Here is a 16,409-nt window from a genome sequence, read left to right as displayed (position 1 = left end):
TGAGTATGCGGCGATTGTCACAATCCTGACTCACGATTTTGGGTTAGGGGTGTGACAATCTCCTGCCAAGTTTTAAAATCAGAGTCTTCCAGAAAAGACCAACTTTTGTTATGTGAGTATCCTAGCTGTGCGAGTCGGCTCTAATATTGCAACTCAGGTGGCTTGGGTTGAGTTAAGGAGGCTAGAGCCCTAACCCAACCCAATATTTGCATCTCCCCATCCCAATACAACCCAATCCAGGTTGGGACTTCTTTTAACTACCCCCTACTGGCTGGGCTAGGTTGGGCCAGCTAAGTTTTATCATGTTGAGTAGATAAACTAACCCTTCGCTTGCAAGTTTTGGGGAAAAAAGAAAAGAAAAGAAAACTTTAATGAGGGAAAAAAAAAGAAAGGAATAGAATAAACTTTCCTCTTCTCTTGTTTGGGAGTTTTAGGAAGGAAGAGAAAGTACTTTTCTTCCTCTTGTTTGGAAGTTTGGAGAGAAAAAAAAAAGAAAGCATATCTTTTTAACACTTTTACTAAAATACTCTTATTATAAAAGGGGCATGCTTATGAGTGGAGGTGCAAATGGATCGGGTTGGACTGGGTCATGAGTGACCCCGACCCAACCTGGATCCTTGTTTGGGTCCTAATTTTAGACCCAAACCCAACCCACTAGAAATCAGGTCGGGTCGGGTCTCCTTTAAGAGATGAAGATGACATATGAAAGGTTAAAACAAAAGATGCCCTAAGATATATTTGTCCTTTTATTTTGATACTTCTTTAATTTAAGGGTAAAATAGGTATTATAAAAAAATTATTAAGTTCCAATTCCTTTCTCTCCAAATCCTCCCACTTATGGGAGAAAAGAAAGGAGAGAATTGGAGCCCAAAATTTTTCCTCCTATTCCCTCCTTTTTTTTTCCTTTCCTTCCACTAAAAAACTCTCAAACATCAAAACTTTTATCTTTCCCTTCCATTCCATTCCTTTCTCCTCAATTCCAAGTTTTCAAACGGAGCCTAAGAGTGGAGAAAGTTCTTCAATATTTTTTTGTTAATTTAGCATTAAGTCAGTTAAAATCTCATCCGAGTGCACTTAAATTTCAAAAACTAATAGGACTAATGTCATAGTTAAATAAAATATATAAATATTTTATGTAAAACATCATATCAATTGATTTATTTATCATGTTGGGAGATCAAACCTAACTTGGAGTCAGGTTAGTATATTAGTACCCCAAGCCTAGTGTTGTCAGCTATTTTCGTAGACCTAAGGATGACTTAAAAAGGGTGTCGTTGTCAAAGTCTTTACCAACAAACAAAGATTTTTATACTACTCTGACCATCTCTACTCGATGAATAGTGGCTGTAGGAGGTCGATCCACAGGGAGACGGTTGGAGCACACAAATAAAGACTAGAAACTCCATTAAGATTCATAGCAATATAATTTTTTTTCTTTTAAAAACAAAAACAGAATTTCTTGAGCATAAAAATCTAACCAACCAAAGCTAATTTTCTACTCAAAAACAAAGAATTCTTAAGCAGGGGTCGACTCTTCAAGACAGAAATTGTATGGAAACTGAAAATCGAATCCCAAAGAAAGAGAAGAAAGATTTCAGAGTTATCTTAAAGATAAGGATTACAGAATGCATAAAATAAATTGCAAAAATTAAACTGTAACTTAGAATCCAGATTGCATAAAAAGAAATTTATGAATTGCATAAAAGGACAAGAACAAAGAAAATAAAGTGAAAATTTGAACTCTCCTAAAGAAAATGAACTCTTTTTTTTTTTTTCTTCTTCTCGGAAAACAGAGCTCTCCTCTGTTTCGTTCCTCTCTTTCTTTTTCTTTTCAAAATAGAGCTTTTTTTCTTCCCTCCCGAGAGCCTCCTTTTATAGATCGCCCATCCCCTTCATAGCCAATGATGGATTGATTGCGTGGAGAGGATCGTCCGGGATGCTTATCCCAGCTGGCCGCAGGGTACACGGAGCGGATGGAGTGCTGGGATCACGCATGATCTGTGGGAGCAACGGCTGGATCATGGGATTGCTGGGAGTTTTGCTGGGAGGAGGTTAATTCAAAATGACGAGCGTCGCAGGATCGACGGGAGGAAGGAGAGGGCGGACGCGGCTTGCTGATCTGTGCATCGCAGATGCCTGGGATGGATCGCGGAAGAAGAAGAGCTTTGGGTGCTGACGGCTGGGAGGAGAACATGGATCTGGATGAGGAGCGCTGGGATCACGGCTTCGGAACGGATGCGGGATCCATGGATGATGAACGCAGGCATGCATTGCGGGAAGCTGGGATTCCGGGAGGTGGATCCGGATGCGTCATGGACAACGGGAGAGGCTGAAACACCTGGATCTTTGGATGCATCAGGGGCGAAAGCAGTTGGATTTCCTTCTTTGGGCCACGGAAGGAAGGGAGCCCTGGGAGGTTGGAACGGAAGGCTGGATCACGGCTTGATTGTTGGGAGGAATGCACGAATGCTGGGAGATCGCGATCAATGGGGACACGGACGCTGGGATGGATTGCGGAAGAAAGAAGAGGAGTTTTGGAATGGACGGTTGGTGGCTCCTTGATGGCAAGAAACAGAGGATGAGGCGGCTTGAGGCGTTGGGTTTGAAGGCTGAAGATAAAGATGCTGATTTGGAAGGTGCATGCGGACGGGATGCCAGGAGCTGAAACAGAAGGGAGGAGATGCGGGATGCTGTCGTGGGATGGGCGGAACATCTGCTCCCTTCTTTGGGCTACGGCAGGTTAGGAACGCTGGGAGATCACGATCAACGGAGTGCATACGCTAGGATCACGGACTTGAAACGGATGCCGGATGACTGCCATGTGTCCCTCGAGTATAAGTGTGCTTGATGAATGGTGGGTTCGATCATACTATGGCGAAGTTGAGCGTGCGCGGCCTGAGTTGTGCATTTTTCTAGACCCAATCTATACTAAATATGCTTTGTAACTTTAATTTATACTAACATGTGCCAAACAAAATATAATATTAACTTAGCGATTTTATCATTATATGTTAGCAGTAATACTAATTTAAGCAGCATGTAGATCGCACTTTTGTGCTCTCATCACCTAGCTTGCATCCACAAAAATTAAGTCTGGATCTGACCAATGAGCATGTTGGGCTGACCCATTCAACTCGAAGAGAACCGATGCTGCTTAGCTGGCTCTCGATCATGCAAGACTGGACAAAACAAACATCCACCACTTGATACAAAAGCAATATCAGAACTTTCAATGGCTGCAAATGGATCGGTGATGCCGAACCAAATCCAGGAACAATGGCTGCAGCGGCGACGATGCACTCCTGGGATGACTGTCGTGTGTTGTAACTTTAAAATGGAAGCAGAAGAAGAGGGGGAAGAGAAGGAGGAAGAAGAAGAGAAGAAGGAGAAGGGAAGGAGAAAGAAAGGAGAGGAAAACGTGGGGGAAAGAAATTCTTAATTCTTCATTAAATCCTAATCATGAAAATAGTTCCCTATATATAGGGCCCAAATATACAATTTGCATAAATTCCCTTACACAGAAATAAATCCTAATAAGCCCACAAATAACACAAATAAGCCCTAAAATGCAAATAAGCCCAGAAATAAAAATAAAATAAATATGCAAATAAAATGGTGGCCTAGCTGATGTCCCCATCAACTCCTCTCGGGTGGGAAAATAATGGATCAAATTCGGATCTGACTCAATTCGGAGGCTCAGGATCATTTGGATGAAGGGCTCTGATGTCCCCATCAACTCCTTCCAGGTGAGAGAAACTCGACCCCGTCGAGTACATGTCTGGCCGGCTATCGTACTACTCCAGAAGATCGGGGTCAAGGCACTGCAGCTGGGCTTTAGAAATCCACGTCACGTCAGACTTTGGTCGACCTTTCCACCGAACAAGATAACGTTGGTAACCACTGTTTCTGGTTGAAATAACCTGCTTATCCAATATATGTTCTATTTGTTCTCTGCATGCATGGAATTTGGGAGGTGGTGGCTCAACAGCAGGTAATAGGTCAGGGTGTTCAACATGGGCAGGTATATCAATAAAGGGGTCAGAAGGCATGAATATTATCTTTTTGTATGGAACTAAATCTTCAATATTAAATATCGCACTAATCCTATAGTCATCAGGAGGATTCACAACATATGCATTCGAACTGATTTTCTTTAAGATTTTGAACGGTTCTGCACTACAAGTTTGCAATTTCTTAAACGTTTCCGAAGAAAGTCGTTCAAACCTAATTCTTATCATGACGTAATCTCTTTCACTTAACTCTTTATAACGTCTGTGTAAATCAGTAAGGGATTTATATTTTAAGTTATTAAAGTGACTACAATTGCTAATTTTTTGATGTAATGAATATGGATGTGATGCAATTGATTGTGCAAACTCAACGACTCTATACTGATGAGACATGAAAAACAAGTCTATGGGTTGCCTAGGTTTGTAATCATGCACCACTTCGAATGGACTCATACCTATGGACTTGTTAACCGAACTATTATATGCAAACTCAACTGTCAGTAATATTAAATCTCAGATCCTAGCATATGCACTCGGATTGAGCTTATGTTGTTGAAGGTTGGGCAAAGATGCCCCGGGAACTATATCAATCGCGTGTTGGATATCACGCATCGGAGGAAGGGCATCCAGAAGATCATCAGGGACTACAAAATAAAACTCCTCTAGAAGGGAAACTACTACCGGGGAATGTTCAAGGTTGGACTGCGCATGGGTATCTTTAGCTACAAGTGCCAACTCAGGTGACTGGCTCTCAATATCTTTCACTACCTCTTCGATAGTAGTGATGTGAAGTGGCTTGGTTGTACTTAGATCAATAGTCTCCTTTTGGGAATCATTTTGGACAAAGTCTAATTCTGTAGGTTCGTCTTCAAAGTCTTCTTCATAGTCTTCTATATTTGGTTCATAAACTTCTTCGACATATTCGACCTCTTGGCTCCTAACTTCTGGTTCAGTAATCAGGTAGGTTCTAATGGAACATTGGGATGCTATATGGTCGAATTGTTGACATCTTGAGCATTGAGTTTGGTGCCCAAGAAAATGGGGAAGGATTACAGGTGGTGCAACCAAACCGATTTTAGGTTGGGCTGCAATAGGGGTTGGCGGCGTAGGGGTCCTATAATTTTGAATGAGCTCACGGATCTCTTATTTGAATTTCTTGTATCCAGCCCACATGGCAACGATCTGTTCTAGGAGAGATCTCAAAATGTCGGAATTCATGGTAGCTACAGGAGTTTTAGGTTGATTGAGATAGTGATCCATATCACTACAGGTTGGCTTGCAATGATGACACTGGATGATGATGTGAAATGCAATGTCACTAATGAAACCCTTATAAGTATGATGCAGGACAACCTACTAATGCAATCTATTATGATTTCAGAGATAAGCAAGTCTTCACAAGAATAACTTAAAATTTAAATATTGCTGATTTTTACTTCGGTTATTCAGAATTAAGGATTAAGATTATTCAATTTAAGAAATTAGATTGCAATCAAGTAGTTTCGTTGTTCTGATCCTAAAGTAATTTGAGCGAATAATGTTGAGAAACGTCCTATTGCTAGGGTGTGCTAATTTAATATTAAGATTTAATGGGTAATAGGACGGGTTCGGAAGTGAAAGGTTTAATGTTCTGAATTTTGACAGCAATATAAGTTTTCAAAATGTGGCTATCATGCAAGAGAACCAGAACATAATTAAATGAACAAGCTAGAAAAAAATAGAAACCTATCACCTGTCGTGAAGTAGTCGACCAAAATCGTGTGCTCGTGGGCTGGAACGACGATCGGGGCGCGGCTGCAGCTGATGGACCCTTCAATTGGCTTCAACTTAGTTCTGATCACAATAATTTGGCGGTCTGTGGATGGAACTTTGAAGCAGTGGGCGGACTGAAGGGCGCTGGCCGCAAGTGGGTTGCTGCGGTGGGCTTGTTGGGCCCTGTGGGCGCGGATGTGGGCGCAGCCCATGGACTGGCACAGGAGTGGGAGAAGGGGAATGGGTAGATGGAACCTGGCTAATAGAGCTCGGGTGAAGTCTGGAGCTCGGGTGAGTGCAAATACAGGAGTGGGCGGGTGAAATGGGTTGGGGTCTTGGGCGTGTCGTGTGACAGAGGGGAGGGTTTTCAGTGGTAGTGGCCTGTGGAGTCGGGGAGGGATGGATGGGTTCTAGAAGGGGAATGTCAGCGGGACGGCGGCCGCGTGATGGAGGTGCTCGGCCGTAGGTGGGCGGCGTCTCAGGTGGCGAGGCGGCGCGGAAAACAGATGGTGGAGGGTGGCGGGGAGAGGGAGGCGACGGCGGGAGCTTCGGGTGGCGGAGCGACGTGGAGGTGGTGCTGGCGGAGATGGGAGCGGTGGCGGGCGGACGGCGCGCGGTGGACGGCGAACGGTGGAGTGGCGACGGTGGCGGAGACGGTGGGGTGACAGCAGCGTGAAGCGGCTGACGGGAGAAGATGAACATGTACTTCTCTCTCTCTCTCTCCTTTTTTTTTTTGCGGATCCGATTGGATTCGGGTTATCGGGTGCGACCCGCTCCGATAATCCTCTGCGGGCACTCACGTGCAAGTCACTTTTTTTTTTTGGAATGGATCCGGGTTAACATAGAAACGGGTAACGGGTTTCAATCTTACCCGTTAGGTTTGTTTTCTTCAACCTCCCGATGGTTTCGGGAGAAGGCTCCGATCTTCACGGCGATGGCAATGGCCGGGGCTCTGGGACCTATGGCAGCGGGCGGGGCCGGTCACGGGCTTCGGCCGGCAGCGCTTCCGTTGACGCGTCGGCAGTCACGGCTGTGGCTCCATGACCTGCAGCGGGGATGGCTGGCATTCCCGGGTTTGCCACGGGTCGGCTGTGTGCGGCGCGGGCGAGCTGGTGGCGTTGCTGGCTTTGTGCGCGGGGTGAAGGCGGCCGTGGGAGCGATAGGTAGTGGGATATGGCTCCTCCGACAGCGGGCTCGGGCCTTCACTGGGCGGCGGCGGCGGCGAGAACGTCTGACGGTGGCTTGGCGCTGCTGGAGGCGACTGGTGGCGGCGGTAGGCACGGGTGTGACGACGGGTGGGGGGGACTTGGCGAAGGGATTTTCCCCTGTTCCTTGTGTGAGAACCGAGAGAGGGAAGAAAGGATTTCTTTTTTTTTTGTGTTCTTCTGTTGGATCTCGGTTTGGAAGAAGAGGCCGGGAGAAGACAGTGCCCAACGTCGTCTTCACGTGAAGGCAGCACACGGAAAAACTAAGGTCTGGATCGAGGCTTTGGCAGCAGGGGCAAAGCCGTAGCTCTGATACCAAGTTGATGCCGAAGCAAATCCAGGAACAATGGTTGCAGCGGCGACGATGCACTCCTGGGATGACTGCCGTGTGTTGTAACTTTAAAATGGAAGCAGAAGAAGAGGGGGAAGAGAAGGAGGAAGAAGAAGAGAAGGAGAAGGGAAGGAGGAAGAAAGGAGAGGAAAACGTGGGGGAAAGAAATTCTTAATTCTTCATTAAACCCTAATCATGAAAATAGTTTCCTATATGTAGGGCCCAAATTCACAATTTGCATAAATCCCCTTACACAGAAATAAATCCTAATAAGTGGTATGTTCGAAAAATTGTTCTTCCAAGTGCAGGAGAATCGCACAAGTAGTATAACTCGGAAGTCCGAGGTCGATTCCTCAGGGAACGGTCTATGGATTATTAGCGTAATTTTTAAATATAATTTTCAGTTGATTTTTAAAAATTAAAAGCAAAGAATAATAGATCAATAAATAAAGTTCAATGATATAGAGAAGGCTAGGGATCCAGAATCCTCCTTGACAATATTACTTTCAATAAATAAACTCGGCGATTCTTGATTAAGGATTAATATGATAGAGTAGTTCTAATCATGGAGTATACAATCTGAGAGCATGAATTTAACATCCAAGTATTTATCGTGCCGGTTACGTCTACGACAAATCAAGCATCAAAACAATCCATGCATCAATATATATAAACCATACAAGATCTATCTCATAGATGATCGAGTATGCAAGAATCAAAAACATACCAATGGATATTAAACGATTAGAATACAAGTTTAGAGTATACTTGATGAAAGCAACATGACAAGGGTTCATCCATCACCCTCTGCCAAAAGAAATTAGCCTCCCATTACAAGCATTAACATCTCTCTCTTTTTTTTTCTTTTTTTTTCGGAAAACAGGGGATGCCCTATTTCCTTCTTTCTCTTTTTCCTTCAACCCCGCAGCCGCCTCCTCTGTTCCCTTCCTTCAACCGCAGCAGCCCCCGCCTCCTCTGTTCTTCCTCTTCTTCTCCCCAAATGAGCCTCTACCCTCCTCCCAGCCGAGAGAGATCCTTATATAGTTCGTGAGAGCCCTATTGCTCGCCGGAAAATGGGCGCGGATGGCTGTGGAGGAGCTGATTGCGGATGCTGGAAACCCTGGGCGGTGATCGCGGGAGCTGGAGCTTGGACGATCGGGATAAATGGGGCTGAGAGGTAATCGCGGCTGGATCCGGTGCTGAGAATGGACGCGATGGAGGATCGCCACAGACGCTGGGATCATGAACATGGGAGAATCACGCTGAGAGCTGGACGCGTGAATGGAGGAGGCGGACGCTGGGGCTGCGCGTGAGGATCACTGGAGACGCTTCATGAGAGGCTCGCACGGGATCTGGAGGCTTGATACGGGTGCTCCGCGGATGCTTGGGAGGTGATCGCGGTCAAGACGGGATTGCTGGGAGAAGAGGATGAAGCGGACGCTGGGACTGGGAGGTTGAGAATGCGGTCAAGACGGGAAGGGAGCTGATCACTGGTGCGGATGGAATCAGGATGCTAGGATTGGGTGCGGGAGATCAGATCACAGATCCTGGCTCACGGATGGCTGGAAGCTGGAGTTGCATTGCGGAATTTGGGGAGTCGCTTGGGTGTACGAAAGAAGAGTCATAGACTCTGTTCTGCAGTTGGGAGGATGCATCCTTTTTAGATATATTTATATAAAATAATGTTAAAAATTATAATAAGTACTAAGGATAAAATATTAATCATGCAAATGTTAACATCTATTATTTATCATTATTTTGCTAGCATTAGGCTAAGTTAATTGGTACTTAGATCGCACTTTTGTGCTCTCATCATACCCCCCAACTAGCTTATTGCTAGTCTCTAGCAATTCAGAGTAAATAATAAAATGAGAGTACAAAAAGTGTTGGTCAATTCTTTGACTTTTTATTAAAGCTAAAGACATAAAACTAAGATATGTACCCACTTTCGTAGGGCATCACGATTGCACTTAGCACGTGCAACAAGCCGTTAAACCCCTAGGTTACCCTAATGGACGAGTGTTGTCTCGTGAAGATTTGTAGAGATGTTACCCACAAACATCATGAATGATATGACATGAGGTCCTAAATTCTAAGCTAATACCCATGTAATTAATATATATTTTCAAGCATGGCAACTACAAAGCAAGGGGAAATATGAAAGTGTAGTGTGCATAAAATAGTATGACTTTCTCAGAGTACTAATACCTCCACCACAATATGGTACCGCTTGAATTTTAGGTGTACTACTCAAGTTCACAAGTGTTTACTATAGTTTATTAGAGCCTGATCCATCAAATTTTCAGAATATCTCATGTTGTCTAAAATTGTCAAGATGGTTCGCATAAAAAGAAGGAGCTATCAATCCCAACTAAATATCCAAAGTACACAAAGGTCTAATACAATGGAGTCAAACTAGCCATTACCACATGTCACTGGATTCAGCCCGACCAACCCTATTCATGCTTTTTTTAAAAAAAAAAAATATAGTGATTACAATAGTCCAACCCCCTTAGGCTCTAGCATGGTCCATGTAGCGAGTTTTCGGCCAATGACTCCTGATCCAGTTGGCTCAAGGCATTAGGTGAAACACCCCTCGGACTTAATTACTCGAACCAGACTACGCCACGAGGTTAGACTTGTCATCTCCTTATTTTTTTTATTATTTTTTTTTCAAAATAGAGAAGGTAAACTGGACCATATAATGTGACTGCAACGTGACTATAGGTCAACCAAGGTCGGAACATAAGGCACTTAGATGATCTAGCCGGGGTATTCAACCTCTATCTTTATGTGAAAACCAAATCAAGAACCTTATAGTACGGACAAGGATACTTATACTTCTTTTACAGATATGGTTTAATAAAAATGCATTAAACAAATGTGAACCCCTGAGGCCTTCCTATAATCATTAAATACATGTGCGGGGATCTAATAATAGGTCTCTGATCAGTCATAGTACGCATGTATTCCTTGCCTTAATAGTTGCACAAACTCAATATGAAAATACATGTGCGTTTGCTTAGAAAAGAATGCAAAAACAAGTTTTTTTTTGCCTTTTTTTTTTTGGTGGCAAAATCTTTCGCTCCTCCCAACTTAAACATTGCATTGTCCTCAATGTAATAGATACAAGAAAATAATATTGGAGAGAAGAGGAATACCTTGAGCTGTTGATATCCAGAAAATAAGACCTACAAAACTAGAAAAATAATTCTAACTAATATACACATACCTTTGCCTTCATGTCAGTCATAAGAAGGCTCCCCCAAGAAAAAGGAATCCTCTTCATCTGCAAAATTCTCAAGAAAAGGTTTTAACCTGTGTCCATTTACCTTAAAAATTTTACCATCCCGTGGATTCTCAATCTCAACCGCTCCATATGGAAAAACAGTTTTTATAATATAAGGACCTGTCCATCTCGATCGCAACTTGCCAGGAAACAGATGTAAGCGAGAGTCATAACAAAGAACTTTTTGTGAAGGTTTAAAAGATTTTCTTAAAATTGATCTATCGTGCCTAATTTTCATTCGTTCTTTACAAAGTCTAGCATTGTCATAAACATCTCTGCGAATCTCATTAAGCTCGTTCAATTGCAATTTTTTAGCTAGACCGGCATCTTGTAAATCAAAATTCAATTTTCTAATTGTCCAATACGATTTATGTTCTATTTCTACAGGCAGATGATATGCTTTTCCGTAGACTAGCCGGTAGGGAGACATACCAAGAATAGTTTTGTATGCAGTACGATAGGCCCATAATGCATCTGATAGTTTCAAGGACCAATCTTTTCGTGATGGATTTACCATTTTTTCTAAAATACGCTTGATCTCTCTATTGGCTAATTCTACTTGGCCACTAGTTTGCGGGTGATATGGGGTAGCAACTCTGTGGGTGACACCATACTTTTTCAATAAGGTCTCGAAAGGCTTATTACTAGTGTTTTCCACCGTCACTAATTATAACCTTAGGCATTCCAAATCGTGAAAAAATATTCTCTTTTACAAACTTCAGGACAGGTTTGTGATCATTGGTCCTACAAGCGACAGCTTCTACCCATTTGGACACATACTCGACACCGACTAAAATGTACTCATATCCAAAAGACGGTGGAAATGGGCCCATAAAATCGATGCCCCAACAATCGAAAATTTCAATAATAGTAATGGGTTGAAGAGGCATCATTTGCCTACGAGTTAGACTTCCAATACGTTGACATGGATCACATGTCCTGCAGAACTCGTGGGCATCTTTGAACATAGTAGGCCAATAGAAACCACATTGCAAGACCTTTGCGGCGGTTTTCTTAGAAGCAAAGTGTCCACCACAAGCATCAGTGTGACAGAAAGAAAGTACGCTTTGTATATCATGATCCGGTATGCATCGTCTAAAAATTTGGTCATTGCAATATTTAAATAAATAGGGTTCGTCATGGTAATAATTCTTTACTTCGCGTAAGAAAATTTTTCTATCTGTCGACCCCCAATGCTCCGGAATCCGGTTCGTGACAAGAAAGTTTACAATATCAGCATACCATGGCATAGTAGAAAGTGCAAACAACTGCTGTTCGGAGAATGAGTCCTTGATGGAAAACTGTGGTACCGAATCATTAAAAACTAATCGTGATAAATGGTCAGCAACCACATTTTCTACTCCTTTTTTATCTTTGATAGTGATGTCAAATTCTTGGAGTAGAAGTATCCATCGTATTACGCGTGGTTTGGCCTCTTTCTTATCCAACAAATATTTTAGTGCTGCATGGTCCGTGAAGATAACAATAGGAGCACCAAGGATATAAGAGCGAAATTTATCTAAGGCAAATACTACTGCAAGCAATTCCTTCTCGGTGGTGGTGTAATTCATTTGAGCATCGTTTAAGGTTTTGCTTGCATAGTAAATGACATATGGCTTATTATCCTTGCGTTGTCCTAGGACAGCTCCTATCGCATAGTCACTAGCATCGCACATGATCTCAAAAGGTAATGACCAATCAGGTGGCTGCACGATGGGTGCAGTGCTAAGCATAGACTTCAACTTTTCGAATGCCTCCTGACAGGTTTCAGTCCAATTGAATGGTGTATCAAGGGATAGGAGGTTACATAATGGTCGAGCTATGATACTAAAGTCCTTGATGAACCTCCTATAAAATCCGGCGTGACCCAAAAATGATCTAACATCTCTAACCGTCTTGGGTGCAGGTAGCTTAGCAATTAAATCGATCTTAGCTCTATCTACTTTCATGCCTTTCGATGAAACAATATGTCCTAGGACAATTCCCTTTGGCACCATGAAATGACATTTCTCCCAATTCAGTATCAAATTCTTTTCTATACATCGAGCTAAGACTGCTTGTAAATGTGACAGGCAATCATCAAATGAGTTGCCAAAAATGGAGAAGTCGTCCATGAACACTTCTAAAAATTTTTCGTTCATGTCTTCAAAAATACTGAGCATGCATCTTTAGAATGTTGCAGGTGCATTACACAACCCAAATGGCATTCGTCGAAAAGCAAATGTGCCAAAAGGACAAGTGAAGGTAGTCTTCTCTTGATCTTCTGGTAAAATTTCAATTTGATAATATCCCGAATAGTCATCGAGAAAACAATAGAAATCATGCCCTGCAACTCTCTCCAACACTTGGTCTAGAAAGGGTAGAGAAAAGTGATCCTTTCGTGTGACCAAATTCAGCTTTCGGTAGTCAACACACATGTGCCAACTCATCGGGACACGAGTTGGAACTAGTTCACCTTGTTCATTTTCTACTACCGTCAAACCTGATTTTTTAGGAACGACTTGAGTAGGGCTTACCCACTTGCTGTCGAAAATTGGGTAAATAATACCCACGTCAAGCAACTTGAGGACTTCTGCCTTAACCACATCTCTCATCGTAGGATTTAACCTTCGTTGCATTTGCCTTGTGGTTTTGGCATTGTCCTCCAAATATATTCAGTGCATGCAAATTAAGGGGCTATTCCCTTCAAGTCGGCAATAGACTATCCTAAGGCTCCTTTATGATTTTTTAGAACACCAAGTAATTTTCTTTCTTAGTCATGATTAAGATTAGACGAGATGATTATAGGGTAAGTATCCTCGGGTCCAAGAAAGGCATACTTGAGTTCCTTCGGTAAAAGTTTTAACTCGAGCTTAGGCACTTGCTCATGGGATGGTACTATCTTTGTTTCTCGAGGTGGCAACTTCTCAAATTTTCCTACTTTTTGTCTCCACCTAGTGACCATCTTAATATCCAAATTATCCACAATAGGTGTGACTGACAAATCACCATCATTGGTTCCATTAGGACACCAATCAATTAAGCTATCATCAGATGGGTCGTTAATTGCTTTAGCTAACAAATATTCTTCTGCAATGGTTTCAACCCAATCAACCTCCTTACTCTCTTCGGAATCATTGGGTTGTTTACATACATTAAAAATATTTAGTTCTAAGGTCATGTTACCAAAAGAAAGCTTCATGACGCCATTCCTACAATTAAACAATGCATTAGAAGTTGCAAGGAATGGACGTCCTAAAATGACCGGAATCTGAGACTGTGAGTTCGAAGCCGGATGTGTGTTCAATACGATAAAATCGACAGAAAAGTAAAACTTGTCTACTTGGACTAATACATCCTCGATAATCTCTCTTGGAATTTTAATTGACCTGTCAGCTAATTGCAAAGTGCTGAGGTTGGCTTCAACTCACCTAAACCAAGTTGCTCATATACAAAATATGGCAACAAATTCACACTCGCTCCTAAATCTAACAATGCTCGCTCTATCCTAAAGTCGCCTATGATGCATGAGATGGTTGGGCAACCTGGATCTTTATATTTAGGAAGAATGTTATGCTGCAAAATAGCACTCATATTTTCAGTTAAAAATGCCTTCTTCTTAACATTTAATCGGCGCTTAACAGTACACAAGTCCTTCAAAAATTTGGCATATGAGGGTACTTGTTTGATTGCATCAAGTAGAGGTATGTTGATCTTTACTTGTTTAAAAAGCTCAAGAATTTCAGAATTAGGTTCGAGCTTTTGCAACGGCTTTAACCGTTGTGGAAAAGGTGGAGGAAAAGGACATTCAACTTTCTTGGTAGAAGTTGGGACCTCAACTTCTTCTTTGTCCCTTTCATCGACTTTAGGAGCATCAGAATTAGAAGTGACCTGCGGTCTCAATGGGGCGGTCTGATCAATGACTTTCCTATTACGCAAAGTCATGTGCTCTTTGCATGTTCTGTATGCGAACTAGAAGGAGCCGTATTATTACTACCGTGCATTTGTGGGTTAGGTTGGGGTTGAGCTGGAAGCTTACCCTTCTCTTGGGTATTTAGGATGGTAGTCAACATTGACAATTGGTTCCTTATATCTTCAAAATTTCGAGCATTTTGAGCATTGATATTAGCTTGACCTTGTAGAAAAGTTTGTATAGATTGCAAGGTATCCTCGATATTCGGCTTTTGGGAGGGTGGTGATGCAAAAGTAGGATGTGCAGGTGGAGGAGCTGAATGGTCTGACTGTTGAGGATGATCGTTTCTCTACCTAAAATTTGGATAATTCTTCCAACTAGGGTTATAGGTATTCGAGTATGGATCGTTATAAGGCTTTTGGTAGGAGTTCATAGCATTTGCTTGATCGTGCAAGACTTCTTTGAATGCCGGTATGGTGGGGCAATCTGTAGTGGTATGACCCGACATATCGCAGATACCACAACACTCATTTCTAAGCTCTATAGTCTTGACAGGCTCAACCTTCCTAAGCTCAATTTCTTCTACCTTCCTAGTGAGGGCTGCCATTTTAGCATGAAGATCATCCTCAGTTCTGAGGTTGTAAAGGCCTCCCTGTACAGAGCTAGTAGGCTTAGGTAAAGACTTGGTGTTTCTATCCCCATTATCCCAAAGTTGGGCAATCTCAGCAAGCAAATCCAAATATTCCCATGCCTCATCAGGTTGTTTTTCTAAAAATCTACTATTGCACATGGTCTCTACAAACTGTTTCAACTATGGAGATAAACCTTCATAAAAGAAGCTAATAGTTCTCCAGGTTTCGAACCCGTGATGAGGGCATGAGAGAAGAAGGTCTTTAAATCTTTCCCAACTTTCATAAAATATTTCATTATCTTTTTGTTGGAAATTGTTGATATGTCTTTTCAAAAAGTTGGTCCTTTGTGTGGGAGAGAACTTCTTTAAAAATTCTCTCTGCATATCTTGCCAAGTTCTTATTGATCTAGGTCGCAAGGAGTTTAGCCATGTTTTGGCCTTATCCTTTAGAGAGAAAGGGAACAATATCAACTTGAGGACATCCTCGGTGACGTTTGGCACTCTAAATGTAATGCTCAATTCTTGAAAATCCTTTAAATGAAGATACGGACTTTCGGACTCTAACCCATGAAACTTGTGCAGCAATTGGATTACCCCTGGTTTGATGTCAAAATGTCCTACATTATCAGAAAAAATTATGCATGAAGGCTGACTAGTCCTAGCCGATTGTAGGTATTGTCTTAGAGTCATAACATGGGGTTCTCGTTCTCGATTGTGGTGACTCCCCGCATCTTCATTTAAATTAGCCATCTCACAAGGTATGAGATACTGCGAAGGAATTTCAGAGATATGTCCTAAGGGATGATCTAAAGTTGTACGACTTAATCGACCGGTGTCGTCCCTATTCCACTTTAACATACAAAATATTTCCCTCTCTTTTTTTTCTTTTTTTTTTTAAATATAAGTGCTACCTAAAGATATCTAAAAGGACAATCTAATACAGAAAAACAAAAATCTATTCACAATCAAGCATGCATCAAAACATTACACCTTAATTTCTAATGTTTTTCTTAAATTTCTAGACAGCTCCTAACTGGTTTGAAGAGGACACCTAAGCCTCCAATCCGGTTTAGAAACCTAGTCGACCAGGTAAACTCCCAGGTAAGTGGAGGGGTCACGATGCGTTTAGCAAGGGTCCCACTTAAAACCCACTTTCTTCGAACAGAGACTGTCTCCCTTAAAGGGACAAAGCTTGCCTAGACATCGACTGGGCCATAGAGCGAAATTGATGCAACTTTCGGTGGTCTTTGTCCTATTGAGCTCGAATGTCCTTAGGGGCCAACGTCTAGTTGATTTTAG

General features: G+C 42.3%; 1 non-coding gene across 1 annotated transcript; it reads left to right on the top strand.

The window, feature by feature from the left end:
• The first annotated feature begins 15,339 nt into the window (after positions 1-15,339).
• Positions 15,340-15,448, top strand: LOC149753372 (small nucleolar RNA R71). Its single transcript, XR_016395830.1, has one exon. It is a non-coding gene; the product is annotated as a small nucleolar RNA R71 (small nucleolar RNA).
• The last annotated feature ends 961 nt before the right edge of the window (positions 15,449-16,409 follow it).

Source organism: Phoenix dactylifera, chromosome 6 (genome assembly GCF_051530095.1).
Source record: "Phoenix dactylifera cultivar Ajwa chromosome 6, Ajwa_hap1_PhDact_Kaust_v1.1, whole genome shotgun sequence".
Taxonomy (NCBI): Eukaryota; Viridiplantae; Streptophyta; class Magnoliopsida; order Arecales; family Arecaceae; genus Phoenix; species Phoenix dactylifera.
This window is presented reverse-complemented; position numbering and strand designations above follow the sequence as displayed.